Source organism: Triturus cristatus, chromosome 4_2 (genome assembly GCF_964204655.1).
Source record: "Triturus cristatus chromosome 4_2, aTriCri1.1, whole genome shotgun sequence".
In the NCBI taxonomy this organism is placed as follows: Eukaryota; Metazoa; Chordata; class Amphibia; order Caudata; family Salamandridae; genus Triturus; species Triturus cristatus.
Window position 1 is genome coordinate 245,134,470 of NC_140586.1, and position 15,244 is coordinate 245,149,713.

A 15,244-nucleotide genomic window follows, 5' to 3' on the forward strand; every position below is an offset into this window, starting at 1 on the left:
GAATTGTGCGGGAGCAGTGAGAAGGGGGCCTGGCCGGCCCAGGCCATCTGGTCATCCTGCTGACCCGCAAGGGATGGTGGCCCCCGTCCCCGCAGGGGCAAGGACAGGAGGGGGAGGCCCCCATGCCGAAGGGAACATGGTGGAGGCGACCTCCCGCAGGCAAGCGTTACCCCCTCCGCGTCCCTCCCGCCAGCCTGGCGGCAGAGGGACTCATCACCAGGTGTGGTGAAGGAGGGAATCCGCAGGAGACAATGCACGCTGCGAGGTAGCGGCTCTGCTACTTACGAAACCCGGACCCAGAATCAGGTAGTCTACGAATGAATTACCACCGGGTGCCCCGCGAACATGCGGTGCACTAAGGGCGATAGAGGCAGCACCCTTCCGTCTGCGCTCCAGTCCCCAAGCAAGCGGCTCCATGCACCGGCCCCCCCGAGAGAGGCTGGCTATACCAGGCCAACCGAGGCTCCACAGCACTGCGGTATCGTTACGGTTTAGGGGGGATTCTGACTTGGAGGCATTCAGTCAATCCCACAGATGGTAGCTTCGCCCCATTGGCTCCTCAGCCAAGCTCATACACCAAATGTCTGAACCTACAGTTCCTCTTGTACTGAGCAGGATTACTATTGCAACAACACATCAGTAGGGTAAAACAAAACTGTCTCACGACTGTCTAAACCCAGCTCAAGGTCCCCATTAGTGGGCAAAAATCCAACCCTTGGTGAATTCTGCTTCACAATGATAGGAAGAGCCGACAAAGGATCAAAAAGCGACGTTGCTATGAATGCTTGGCCACCACAAGCCAGTTATCCCTGTGGTAACTTTTGACACCTCCTGCTTGAAATCCAAAAAGTCAGAAGGATCATGAGGCCCCGCTTTCACGGTCTGTATTCATACTGAAAATCGAGATCAAGCGAGCTTTTGCCCTTGTGCTCCGTAGGTGGTGTCTGTCCTCCCGGAGCTCGCTTTAGGACACCTGCGTTAACGTTTGACAGGTTTACTGCCCCAGTCAAACTCCCCACCTGCCACTGTACCCGGAACGGGTCGCGCCCAGCGGGCGCCGGGCACTTTGAGCCAGAAGCGAGAGCCCCACAGGGCTTGCCCTATCTCTTCACCGGGTAAGTGAAAAAACAATGAGTAGCGGTATTTTACCAGCGGCCTGAGGGCCTCCCACTTATCCTACACCTCTCATGTCTCTTCACAGTGCCAGACTAGAGTCAAGCTCAACAGGACCCTCTTTCCCCGCTGATTCTGCCAAGCCCGTTCCCTTGGCTGCGGTTTCGCTAGATAGTAGGTAGGGACAGTGGGAATCTCGTTCATCCATTCATGCACGTCACTAGTTAGAGGACGAGGCATTTGGCTATTTCTGTACCACCACGTAGTGGTTCATTCTGGGTTATTATGCTGCCCATCAGCGTCAAATCGGTTTTGCTTCCAATAATAAAACATTTGTTCGCTCCGGAGTACAGCCGCACCGAACGCTGTCCTCACTGGAACTGGGATCACGTGTAGGCCAGAGATAGTACACCCTGCAGAACTATTCTAACAATTTTAAATTGTCTACGAACAGTCCTGAGAAATTTAGATATGATTAGCAGGACATCAATAATCAATGTGTGGTATGTGGTGATTATGTGTACGTAATTATTTGAGACCTATTCTTCATTCAAGATATTTCAATAATCATGATGTACACATTTGTATCTAAATTGTTATACTCACACATATATAAAAATACACATCTATAAATTGCACATCTAACTAGGAAATCCACACTATAAACTTCTAGAAAATTCACATCTATAAAATTCACATCTATACTAAATCTTGTGTCAACTATAAACTATTATGCAAGTGTTTAACCCCATTTAAAAAATAACGAATCAACTTTTTAAAACAATATGCTTTATAAGGGCTACATGTGTGCTGCAAGAAAGGGTACATCTCAGCATAAGCTTGATATTTAATTGTCCATGAATACTTAGCACATAGTGTCCATTGAAGTAGTCAGGCAAACATTTTTCTTGAATGGGAATAACATTTGCAGACCTAGATCAGCCAGAGCATCATTACATTGAGGCCAAATACCACAACATCCAACAATAAAGCCATGAAATTTTACAGTGACATCTTTGATTTGCTGTAACAGGTCCCGATCATCTAACTTTACTTTCAAACTCTAATTCAAGGGAATTCTGTGAGTTTTCATAACTAATTGAAACTACAGCTGTTCCATTTTTGGTAAACACTGCATCTTGTTTTCGTAGTTCACCTCGATTATTCCTAACATGAGGTTCCCTATATGCCATCCAACCACACCTTTTTGCTCGATCAATGAGCAATTCCAGAATTTTGTAATGTCTTTTTATCCTAATGTCCTTGGTTTTGCACCTGAAATGTGTGAAATTGTTTCACAAACATCTTTACAGTACCTACATGTAGCAAATGTACGATTTCTTCCCCTAGTGATGGATTCTCTAGTATATAAGACATTTGCTCTTATCAGCGCAGCTATGTACTGATTTTCTTTCATTTTGTTATGCTTGCTGATCCAGAAATTTGAGGTTGGATTACTTGCCAAGTATGTTATACCATCACCTTGACAGGGAGATTTGTCCATTCTCAAATTCTTCTTTTCTCCAATCATATATTGCTAACAAATTCAAATCATAACTCAGAAACCTACTGTCTGAAATGTTGAGTTTCCGTGTTTTGATGTTATCAATCTTTTCATTGATTACTTCTCCTGCATCCATGAACTAATGAATGAGCTATGTACAGATCTGGAGCTGCCCCGAGATACAATAAACTACGGACTTTGTTTAGAAAAATTGTTGTACATAGTTTTGGTATTATGAGGCCCCCAAAGGATCTTTACGAATATAGGAAACTATCATCATTTGTGTGCAGGGAGGTGTAGAAAATGTTTGACACACTTTTGTATTGTTTGATACAGAACATTTAAAATTTTAGCTTCTGTTCTGGTCATTTCCAATTTAAAATGGCAGTTTAGGGATCAAGTACTGACACAAAATTTCTATTTTCTGCGTGGGCTTAAATGGTAGATTATCAAGTTTGAGTCCAATTAACAAGAACCTCATTAATTTTGTTGTTGCTTGTATGGCCATAGTGTGGATCAAAAGTTCAATCCGAGGTATCCCTCACTCTCTCCTGGATGAATGTTTTCAATATTTTGTTTTTCAAACTGCCATGGTTTGCAGTTGTTAATCGGGATTTTATCTTTATGGTGACTGATAAAATCCATGTGACTTTCACATTAAGTTTTTATCCTGTTTTACTGAATTTTGCAATGATTTTCAGATTTGTACTCATTCTTTCCCAGGTGTTGCTGAGTACTACAAAGTCATAAGCAAAGGCAAGAGCAGTGATTTGCTCAATAAGATCATCAGATCCAAATGTGAAGCCCTTGTCTTTCTGAAGATCACAGATCCGAGGATCCATGGCAATGTTAAATAGCAGTGGGGATAAAGAGTCACCTTGTTTGACCCCAGATTTCATTGTTATTTCAGGAGTTAGTCTTTTATTATGTCTCTGATGTAGGATGGAACTCTGTGCCTTGCAAGAATCTGTAGAATGTGACCATGGCTGACAAAGTCAAAGGCTTTTGAGATATCTATGAACACTACTGCTAATGAGCTACTTTTTTTTCATGTCCCTTTTATGATATTTTGCAGAAGTCAGATTTTCGAGACAACCTCTCACCTTCATGAAGCCTTTTTGTCTCGTATTCAATTTTTAGTTAGTATTTTTGTATATAACTTCATGAATGCAGTACCGATGGTAACTGGTCAACAATTACTGATTTTTTAAAGTTCGATAATCGGTACATTCTTAGGTATCAATATCAACCAGTTCTTTAATACTTTCTAGTACTCTTCTCATCGATAACCAAGACTATAAAATTCTGAGCAGCAGTCTTGGTTGCTTGTTATGCACATTATTTAAGTCGTTCAGACCAATCTTATCAGGCCCCACTGCTTTCTTTAAATCGGAGTCAAAGGCATTAGTTAATTTGTGCAGTGTAATTTCTATACACAAATTTCTAATTTCCCATTCATCCGGTATGCAGTCAATAGGTATGAATTTAGGGTTTTTCTTGTTGTCTTTCAATTATGCCTTTTTAGTGTTGGAAAATTTCATCAGCACCGATTAGGCAAGTGGCATCTTCTGCCCCATCAGTATAATCCTGGCAATTTTCTTTTTTGTATTTTTTAAACATTGCCTGGTATTCTTTATAGCTGCCCTTTGCTTTTGCATAATTTTTCTTGTGTGTCCGATTGAGCCTTCAGTTTTTGTATTTCTTGGTTATTAGCAGCATCGTGTTGCTCTGTTTTTGGTGTACCTCGACTTCTGTGATTCTATCCTCCAGCTCAAAGATTTAGATTTTATGTGCACATTTGCGATTGATGAACTCTGCGCTTTTCTGTTACTTCTACTGTAACCTCTGGTTCATAGCAAGAGTCATCCTCAGAGACCGTTGATACTTGCAGTACATCTTTTGCCGATTTTTTACTCTTACCTCTTTAATGCAATTTTTCTGTTTTTATTGTCAAAATGGGGAACCATCAGTGCATTAATATTTCCCTAGTTCTTAAACACTTTATGCAATTCTGCTAATAGCAGTATTTCTTCCTGTGACCATAATTTTGATGTTTTGCTGCTTGCTAGAGCTGCTAGTCTAGCCTTCAATTTGCGCTCTTGGATGCGCATGCCGAGCATTTTGTGAAACTCCAATCTTTGTTCCAAATCTGAGGTCACAGAAGCTGCACAGAAATTGCAGCCCTCCTTTTTGAGGTCTTCCTTTACATTTGGCAGAATAGCATGCAATATTGTGGTATTCAGCTTCTTTGTCACATTTTGAGCAATACATTTGAGATAGAAGCCTTTATGCTTGTTAGAGACACGTTTTCTTAGTTCTTTAAAAGTTCCCAATATGTCTCCACATAAGTCACATTTATATTTTTCGTTTGGGTATTTTCAATATGTGACTTTTAGTGTAACCACTTCTTTGTAATCAATTCTTTACTGACCTCGTTCACATCATGTACATTTTCAAAGTTGGTTGTAATAATGTCAGTCTTGGCTGAGGAGGCCACAAACCTGATGGTTTTGCTGAGGTCTACTATTCGTTTGCAATGGAGGGTAAACTAGGTGCTATATTGTGACCTGAATCGTAGCTTGTTGCACTGTTTAAAGCGGCTGCTGGGTTGTCAAATTTCGGTGAGGAGGTTAATGATTTCTGGAAGAGACAGCACCTCCTTCCGCCATCTTAACGGGGTTTTTAATCTCCGGTAACTACCCCATCTGGAATTGTGTTCGTTTGCTTCACCATTTCTCACTGTCTCGCTCGCCGCCAAGATAGAACCTTGTTTGGCCTATCTCTATAAACTTCCCTACGCACAGTCTAACACCATAGAGGCAGTTATCAGTGGGAGCACTGGGAGGTAAAGGCCACTACAACTGAGAATAGGTTAAGAGTCATGGTTACTCCCCCCGTTTACCCGCACTTTATTGAATTTCTTCACTTTGACATTCAGAGCACTGGGCAGAAATAATCGCGTCAACACCCGCCTCGGGCCTTCGCGATGCTTAGTTTTAATTAAACAGTTGGATTCCCCTGGTCCGCACCAGTTGTAAGTCAGCTGCAGAATGCCGGCCCCGTGCCCCAGGGGAGGGGGCATGGGGAGAAGCAACCACCGCAGCTGGGGCAATCCACAGGAAGGGCCCGGCTCACGTCCAGACTTGCTGTCGCCCCAGAGGGAGGCACCTCGTCCAGCCGTGGCGCACGCCCAGCCCCGCTTCGCGCCCCAGCCCAACCGACCAAGCCCTTTGAGCCAATCCTTCTCCTGAAGTTACGGATCTGACTTGTCGACTTCCCTTACCTACATTGTTCCAAAATGCCTGAGGTTGTTCACCTTGGAGACCTGCTGCGGATATGGGTATAGCCCAGCGCGAGATTTACACCATCTCCCCTGGATTTTCAAGGACCAGCGAGAGCTCACCAGACGGCACCAGAACTGCGACGCTTTCCAAGGCTCAGGCCACTCTTGGGGCAAACCCATTCCAGGGTGCCCTGTCCTTCACAAAGAAAAGAACTCCCCGGGGCTACGGGAAGGTTTGCGTTAGCGCACTGAATGCCGCGAGGGCGCCTGTCTCTGCCACTCCGGGCTTGGTGATCTGAACCAGACTCCCTTTCGATCGGCAGAGGGCAACGTAGGCCGTCTCCCGTCCCTTCCGAACTGTGCTCGCCAATCTCTTAGGACCGACTGACCCATGTTCAACTGCTGCTCACATGGAACCCTTCTCCACTTCTCCACTTCGGCCTTCAAAGTTCTTGTTTGAATATTTGCTACTACCACCAAGATGTGCACCTGCGGTGGCTCCACCCGGGCCCTCGCCCCGGGCTTCCGTGCGCACCGCAGCAGCCCTCCTGCTTGTTGCGGCTTAACCGTGGCTCTCAGCACCGGCCGGGTATGGGCCTGACGCTCCAGTGCCATCCATTTTCAGGGCTAGTTGATTCAGCAGGCGAGTTGTTCCACACTCCTTAGCGGATTCCGACTTTCATGGCCACCATCCTGCTGTCTATATCAACCAACACCTTTTCTGGGTTCTGATGAGCGTCGGCATCACGCGCCGTAACCCAGCGTTCGGTTCACCCCGCAGCGCCAGTTCTGGTTACCAAAAGTGGCCCACGAGGCACTCGCATTCCATGCTCATCTCCACGCCAGCAAGCCAGGCTTCTTACCCATTTAAAGTTTGGAATAGAGATCGTTTCGGCCCCAAGACCTCTAATCATTTGCTTTACCAGCTAAAACTGCGGACTCCGAGCGCCAGCTATCCTGAGGGAAATTTCAGAGGGAACCAGCTACTAGATGGTTTGATTAGTCTTTCGCCCCTGTACCCAGGTCGGACGACCGAATTGCATGTCAGGATCGCTACGGACCTCCACCAGTTTCCTCTGGCTGCGCCCTGCCCAGGCATAGTTCATCATCTTTCAGGTCCTATCATGCACGCTCACGCTCCATCTCCCGGACGGAATGGGCGAGATGGGCTAGAGGTGCGCCCACCGCTGGAAGCGTGGTGGGATCCCACCTCAGCCGGCGCGTGCTGGCCCTCACCTTCATTGCGCCACTGGGTTTCTCTCTGCCCTCCGACTCGCGTACATGTTAGACTCCTTGGTCCATGTTTCAAGACAGGTCGGGTGGGTAACAGACATTGCCACATACCCCTGGCACCTGGCGTGGGCCTCGCTTCCCGCCGGCGTGACGCCGTCGGGGCGCACTGAGCACAGTCCGCCCCAGTTGACAGTTGTGCCAGGAGAAGGGGGCCCGTCCCCCCCTTCCCCACCCCTGCGTGCCCAGAGGGGCGGCCAGGAACAGGTGCCCGGGGGGGGGGGGGGGGGGCGTAGAGGCAGTCTAATCTCTCTCAGCCCGCAGACACGGCAAAGCTGCTGTCAGTGGGGCTGTAACACCCTCTGCTGGAGCGGAGGGCCACCTGCGACCCTGAAGCCTTCCCAGTCGACCTAGAGCTGGTCACGGTGCACCACCGTGGAGAAAATGCGCCCTGCGGGGGCCGGGTGCCAGTCCTGAAGAGGGTCTCCGGAACTCCCAGTCCACCGACCATTCCGCCGTGTTGAATCCGCCGGGCGTACTGCACGGACCCCACCCGTTTACCTCTAGGCAGTTTCACGCCCTCTTGAACTCTTTCAACGTTCTTTCAACTTTCCCTTACAGTACTTGTTGGCTATCGGTCTCGCGCCCGCAGTTAGCCTTAGATTGAGTTTACCACCCACTTTGGGCCACATTCCCAAGCAACCCAACTCTGAGAGGACCCAATCCCAAGTGCTGGGCTCTTCCCTCTTCACTCACCGTTACTAGGGGAGTCTCGGTTAGTTTCTTTTCTCCGCTTAGTAATGAATATGCTACTTACCAGTATGCATCTGTTCTTGGCATATAGGGCTGCTGACATTCATATCTGTGCATAGATCGCCGCCTAGTGTTGGGTCCGGATGTTTGCACGTTGTTGTCCTGGAAGAGTCTTCGAAGTATCCTGGGATAGGTGACTCCTCCCCTGGACTACAGTGCGCATGGGCATCCTCTCCATCCTCAGATTGTTTTTCGCCATTGTGGCAGTTATGGAGTAGATACAGAAAATGATGACCATGCTTACAGTAATTCTGAGAGCTGCAGCTGCTACAGGCGCCGGGGAGGAGGGAGGGCGATATGAATGTCAGCAGCCCTACATGCCAAGAACAGATGCATACTGGTAAGTAGCATATTCAGTTCGAGGCATGTGGGCTGCTGAATTCATATCTGTGCATAGAATATATAGCAGTGCCCTCTATTAGCGGCGGCTACCAGTGCCAGCTGCAGCGGTCTGAAAAAGAGTTTTGAGAACAGCCTGTCCTACAGCTGCCTGCTGTTTCGATTGCACATCTACACAATAGTGTTTTGTAAATGTGTGTGTAGTGGACCAGGTGGCTGCTCTACATATATCATGCAGGGGAATATTTCCTAGAAAAGCCATGGAGGCCCCTAACTTACGTGTTGAGTGGGCTCGTGGGGGAATCGTTAATGTGCGTTTTGCCTTTTGATAACAAATTTGAATACATTTAACGATCCATCTGGCTATCCCTGCTTTGGAGATGGCGTTACCTTTGTGGTGTGGGGCAAAGGCAACGAACAGTTGTTTTGTCTTCCTAAAGGGTTTAGTCCTGTCGATGTAGTACATGAGGGCCCTCTTTACATCTAGTGTATGGAGTGCTCTTTCTGCGACAGTTTGTGGGATTTGGAAGAAAACGGGCAGTTCAATGGTTTGATTCATGTGGAACTGCGATATTACCTTGGGCATGAATTTTGGGTTGGTACGTAGTACGACCCTGTTGGCGTGAACCTGTATAAATGGCTCTTGAACGGTTAGTGCCTGGAGTTCACTAACTCTTCGTAAAGAAGTGATCGCTACTAGGAAAGCTACTTTCCAGGTGAGGAATTGAATCTCGCATGAGTGTAGAGGTTCAAAGGGTGGACCCATTAGGCGTGTGAGGACCAAGTTGAGGTTCCACATTGGAGCCGGTGGGTGGCTTGGTGGAATGACTCGTTTGAGTCCTTCCAAGAATGCTTTGATGGCAGGCTCTCTGAATAGTGAGAGGTGCTGCCTGGTCTGCAGATAGGCTGACATTGCGGTCAAATGGACACGTATAGAGGTGTACGCCAGATTGCATCGGTATAGGTGTAAGAGGTAACAAATGATGTTTTGGATGGATGCGTCCAGCGGGTTAATGTCATTATTATTGCAATAAATGACGGACCTTTTCCATTTGGCTGCATAGCAAGCTCTAGTAGTGGGTCTCCTGGCCTCCTTAATGATGTCCATGCAGTCAGGTGGCAGGTTGAGGTAGCCAAACTCTAGGACTTCAGGAGCCAGATTGCCAGGTTCAGCTGTTGCGGATCTGGGTGCTGAATCTCTCCATGGTTCTGCGTCAAATGCGCGGGTTTGATCCGCAGCCTTTGATGCGGCACCACGGAAAGTTCGAGAAAGGTGGTGTACCATGGCTGGTGTGCCCACGTAGGAGCAACCAGGACGAGTGTCAGGGAGTGTGGTCTGAGTTTGCGAGCCACCAGCGGTATCAACGGCGCTGGGGGAAAAGCGTACGCAAATCTGACGGACCAGTTCATCCATATCGCATTGCCCTGCGACTGCGGATGTGGGAACCTGGCGGCAAAGCTTTGGCATTTTGCGTTTTCGCTTGTGGCGAAGAGGTCTATCTCTGGATGACCCCACTGCTGGAAGTACGGCTGGAGTACTGACGGGTGTAGCTCCCACTCGTGCATCTGGTGGCTGTGTCTGCTGAGCAGATCCGCCATCTGGTTGTCCTTGCCTGGGAGGTGTTCTGCCATGAGGAACATGTTCCTCTGAATGGCCCACTTCCACATGCTTTGAGCCAGATGAGACAACTGTGGAGAGTGTGTTCCTCCCTGCTTTTGTATGTAGTACATGGCGGTCATGTTGTCCGTCCGGATCAACACGACTTTGTTGCACAAGTGTACTTTGAATGCTTTCATTGCGAGGAAGATTGCCATCAGTTCCAGAAGGTTGATGTGCATCTTCTTCTGTTGTGTTGTCCATAGGCTCCCCATCCCTGGAGAGACGCGTCCGCTGTCAGTATTATCTGTGGAACAGGCTCTTGGAACGGTCGGCCCTTGCAAAGGTTTTGTGGATTCCACCAATGCAGAGAGTTGTATGCCCGACCGCTCACCAACACTAGGTCTTTCAGCTGTCCGTGAGCCTGATTCCACTGACGTGCTAAGCACTCCTGAAGCGGGCGCATATGTAATCTCGCGTGCGGGACTATGAAAATGCAGGAGGCCATCATGCCTATCAACTGCATGAACACTCGCGCAGGAAGGGAGTGTTGGGGTTTGAACTTGGAAATCAGCATTTGCATGCTGTTGATCCTCACTAAATTTGGCTGAGCTGTGGCCGCCAGAGTGTCTATAGTCGCACCTAGGTACTGTTGTACGTGTGCGGGCTGGAGATGGGATTTTGGGTAATTTAGTGAGAATCCCAGACTGTGAAGGAGGTGAATGGTGCGGGACATGTGGCTGGCACAGTGCTGGGCTGACTTTGCTTGAACGAGCCAGTCGTCCAGGTAGGGGTAGATGTGTATGTGCTGCCTCCGTAGATGTGCCGCCACAGTAGCTAGGCACTTCGTGAAAACCCTGGGTGCTGTTGTCACGCCGAAGGGAAGGACTTTGAATTGGTAGTGCTGCCCCTGAACAGTGAACCGGAGGTATTTTTTGTGTGAGGGGTGAATGGGTATGTGGAAATACGCATCCTTGAGGTCCAGTGTGGCCAGGAAGTCTCCCTGCTTGAGAAGCGGAAGGACTTGCTGTAGAGTGAGCATGTGAAAGTGCTCGGAAAGAATGTATCGGTTCAGGGGTCTCAGGTCTAATATAGGTCTGAGCGACCCGTCCTTTTTCGGTATTAAGAAGTACAGGGAGTACACTCCCGTACCCTGCTCGTGGACGGGTACGACCTCTATAGCGCCTTTTAGAAGCATACTTTGCACCTCCTGCTGTAAGAGCGTGAAGTGCTCTGAGGACATAGGACGGTTTCTTGGAGGTATTGTGGGTGGAGTGGAGGTTAGCTCTAGACAGTAACCGTATTTGACAATATCTTTGACCCACCTGTCCGTGGTGATGGAGTTCCACGTGGACAGGAACCTCTGTAGCCTTCCCCCGACAGGTGTTATGTGGTCGGGAGGAAGGGAGAGGGCGTCACTGCTTGTTCTTGGGGGAGGACCTGGTGTTGCCGTAGCCGCGTCCTCTGCCCTTTGTACTGGAGCCACGATATCCACCCCGGGTGTTTTTATCGTACGTGGTTTGTGTATTGCCCTTGTTGTATGTCTGCTGTGACCCCTATCCTCTACCTGCTCCTCTATTTCCGGGGCGGCGAAAGGAGCCGCTCCGAAAGGACTGAGTCTGGAGAGCCCCCATGGACTTTGCAGTGTCCGTGTCCTTTTTTATCTTCTCAAGGGTGGTGTCAACCTCCGGCCCGAATAAATAGTCGGGGTTGACAGGCTGGTTGAGTATATTATTTTGCACCTCAGGTTTGAATCCGGAGATTCGCAACCAGGCATGTCGTCGCAGCATGACGCTTGTGTTTATTGCCCTGGCAGCTGTGTCTGCGGCATCCAGTGCACACTTGATGGATGCGTTTGTGAGGAGCTGTCCCTCCCTGATAAGGATTTCTGCACCTTCTTTGAATTGGTCAGGGAGATGTTGGAGTAGTTGCTCTAAGGTGTCGTAGTGCGCTCTATCGTAGCGAGCGAGGAGCGCTTGAGTATTGGCTATGCGCCATATGTTGGCAGCCTGGGCGGCAACCCGTTTGCCAGAGGTCTCTAACACCTTGGACTCTTTGTCCGGGGGAGGAGCGTCACCTGTCGTTTGCGAGTGTGCCCTCTTGCGAGCATTCGCAATGACAATGGAGTCTAGAGGTAATTGGCCTCTGATGTAAGTAGGGTCCCCAGGCGCTGATCTGTATTTCTTGTCGATCCTGGGGTTTATCACCCTTGCCCTGGTGGGTTCCGTGAAGATGTCCTTGGCTGGTTTGAGGACCCCTTTCAACATGGGCAGAGTCTTTACATGCCTTTCTGAGGATGCGAAAGTGTCCATAAGAAAGTCGTCCTCGACGGTGTCAGAGTGAAGCTGCACCCCATGATTGGCCGCAGCACGTTCAATTAGAGCGTTGAACGCTGCAGTGTCTTCTGTGGGAGATGTTTTTGCTCCATAGAGTTGCGGGTCCTGTGCATCTAGAGGTGCACCTGGGTCCACAGGGTCATCCCAAGCTTGATCAGGGTCCTGTTGGTCGACAGGGTCCATGTCTCCGTGGTAGGGGACTTGGTCACCCATGTAGTCCTCCAACGCATCCGTGTCGGACTGTGTGGGAGAGAAGGATTGTGGATCCTGGTAGGGTGAGTGGAAAGGTTCGTAAAGGACAGGTTCTGAAACCACAGGCAGCTTTCTTTTTAGTGGGATCCGGAAGGAGTCCAAAGCTGGCTCCGAAGTTATCCTCCGTTTGTGGATAATCATCCTGCCGGTGTCGGCGTCGATGAGATGTGATGGAGACGTCTCAGCAGAGCGGTCTGCAGGTGTGACCGTGGTGTGGGTGACCCGTGTCCTGATTTGGAACAGTTTCGGGGCCGTGGATGGTGGCAGGCCAAAAGTAATTTTGGCTGGCGCCGAAGAGGCTGCTGGAGCTTTTATTGGCTCGGAGCCAGACGTGTCCTGGAGGACCGTTTTGGTTTTGCTGCTTTGCGCCGCAACGGGTCGCATCTGGAGCACCCTCGAGTCTTTAGCGCCGACCGGTTCTGTAGAGGCGGCCGTGGACTTTTTCGGCGCCGGTGGGTCATCGAGTCGAGGGGCGGGAATGGCCGTCGACGTCTTCGATGCATGAGGCTTTGGTGTTGCCGTCGAAGCGATGTGAGACGCAGCAGGCAGTTTGACCTTTGGGGTCGGAGTCGATTGCGTCGGTGCCGGGAGCAGAGCAGGTTTGGTGGCACCGAAGGCCTTTTTCCGTATGCCGACTCCGACGTCGGCCGCTTCGAGTTCGGCACCGAAGTCTCGCTTGGTGCGCTCGGTGCCGACGCGTTTCGATGGCGTCGAAGGTGTGGAAGGCCTTGATCCGACCAGCGCCACTTTCGGTTTCGGTTTCAATCGAACCAGTAGAGCTTTTGGTTTCGGTTTCGAAGAAGGGAAACCAGCCGGTTTGGGCATTAATGGCTGCCGCTGAATGTCCGAGGCCGGGCCCGAGGGCGGGGCCGAAGAACTGCGGGATAGGTCTCGGGTAAGGCCCGAAGGCGATCCCTCGACCGGAGCCATAGACTGTTGCACTGGGCTCTCTTCAGTCTGAACGGGTAGGCCTTGCTCGTCAACGGAGCTACTCTCTTCGGCCCCTAAGGCCTCATTGTAGTCTCCTACCTCGGTGTCGTCTTCATCTCTGCGAAAGAGTGTTTCGTCGACGTCTTCCGATCCGGAGTCATGTTCGGAAGCGGGACTGGAGGGTAGGTTCCCCAATTCTTCGACATCTTCGGTCTCGGCATTGAAGATGTCGGCCGGGGCCGGTGCCGCGTGCTGTGCCTCGAGCCTCGCCGCTCGTCGATTCCATAGAGTCTTCTTGAATCGGAACCGGGCATAGGCCATGCATGTAGATTCGTCATGATCCGGCGAAAGGCATTTGTTGCACACCGGATGGACGTCGATGTGGGGATATTTCGCATTGCATACCGGACACCTCTTGAATGGTGTCCTCGATTCCATCGTCTATGTCGGGTCGATGGTCAGGTAAGATGCGAAAAGTTGGGTCTGGAAGTTAGTAAACTAACAAAGATACTATCGATACCGATCGAGAAACAGTACCGACGCGAACTAAAGGCCTTTTGGCCTCGAATTTTTTTTTCCTAACTTGAGTCAAGATAGCACATCCGAACCCAATGGCGGAAAAAAACAATCTGAGGATGGAGAGGATGCCCATGCGCACTGTAGTCCAGGGGAGGAGTCACCTATCCCAGGATACTTCGAAGACTCTTCCAGGACAACAACGTGCAAACATCCGGACCCAACACTAGGCGGCGATCTATGCACAGATATGAATTCAGCAGCCCACATGCCTCGAACTATGCTTAAATTCAGCGGGTCGCCACGTCTGATCTGAGGTCGTAGTAGGAAAAAAATGCCGAAGCATCAGGGGGAGCTGCCGGGGAAGGCCAGGCCCTGGCAGGGGCCTGGGGTCCCAGCAGCGCAGACCCCCTTTCCCCGGATCAGATCTGGAGGGGTTTTGCCCTCCGGCCGGCTTCCTGGGGAGAGGTAGGCGCCCAAGGTACGTGTGCACGGGCAGCCGGTGGGACAGCAACAGAGCCAGGTGCGCCGGGACGGGCCCAGGGCACACCAGTCGCTGGACCCCCCTCCCCAGGCGAGGCGGGGAGCGGGGCTAGGCAAGCCAGTGGCGTGCCTCAGTGGAAGGACCTGGTGAGGGATCCTGCCACAGGCAATCAGGGGGTCTGTCCTTGTGGGGGGGACAAAGGGAAGCGGAGCTAACCCTGTGATGGCCCCAGCTGCTTCCCGTGGAAGCCCCAGGGCGATTGACGATCGACCGACCCACAGACCGGCATAGCCCCGGGAGGAACCCACAGCCGCAAGGTGCGTTCGAAGTTTTGATTATCAAGGTGTCCTGCAATTTACACTAATTCTCACAGCACTGCATTCATTGAAGTGCGAGTAGAGTGATTCACCGCCAAGAGTCACAGGCAACTTTTCAAAAACGTTCGCTCACCTGCAGGTGCAGGAGAGGCAGGAGGTAGGCAATGCAGTCTGTCCGCCACCTGCACGGCAAGTTTGCTCGTGGCGCCCGTTCAAAGCTTACCCTCTGGGAGTCAGACTGCACTGTTGGGAGGAAAAAAGCATTACAATGCGCTCGAACTGGGAATCCCCCCCCCACAGGCGAGGGGGGCTCCCGGTGCAACAGGGGCAGCAGCCCCACCACCGCCATTCCCTCCCGAGGTAACTGGGAGGGATAGCGCAAGTCTTCAAACCCCTCGGCCTGGCAGCACGGGACCAGGTCAAACCGGGTACCTGGCAACGAAGGAGGGTCGCCCCACCTTCACATGAGCTGTCCGTCCACCCCACCCTTGATCGTGTCGGAGGCACTGGAAGGGGAGAGCCAGGTGGAT

At 50.4% G+C, this 15,244-nt stretch overlaps 1 protein-coding gene and 2 pseudogenes across 2 annotated transcripts in view; all 3 read right to left on the minus strand.

Moving 5' to 3' along the window:
* Nucleotides 1-15,244, minus strand: part of LOC146833558 (E3 ubiquitin-protein ligase TRIM39-like) — a 556,215-nt gene that overhangs the window by 148,836 nt on the left and 392,135 nt on the right. The gene's annotated exons all lie outside the window — the stretch shown is intronic.
* LOC146833559 (28S ribosomal RNA) lies at nucleotides 217-8,006 on the minus strand (annotated as a pseudogene).
* LOC146833560 (5.8S ribosomal RNA) lies at nucleotides 14,669-14,817 on the minus strand (annotated as a pseudogene).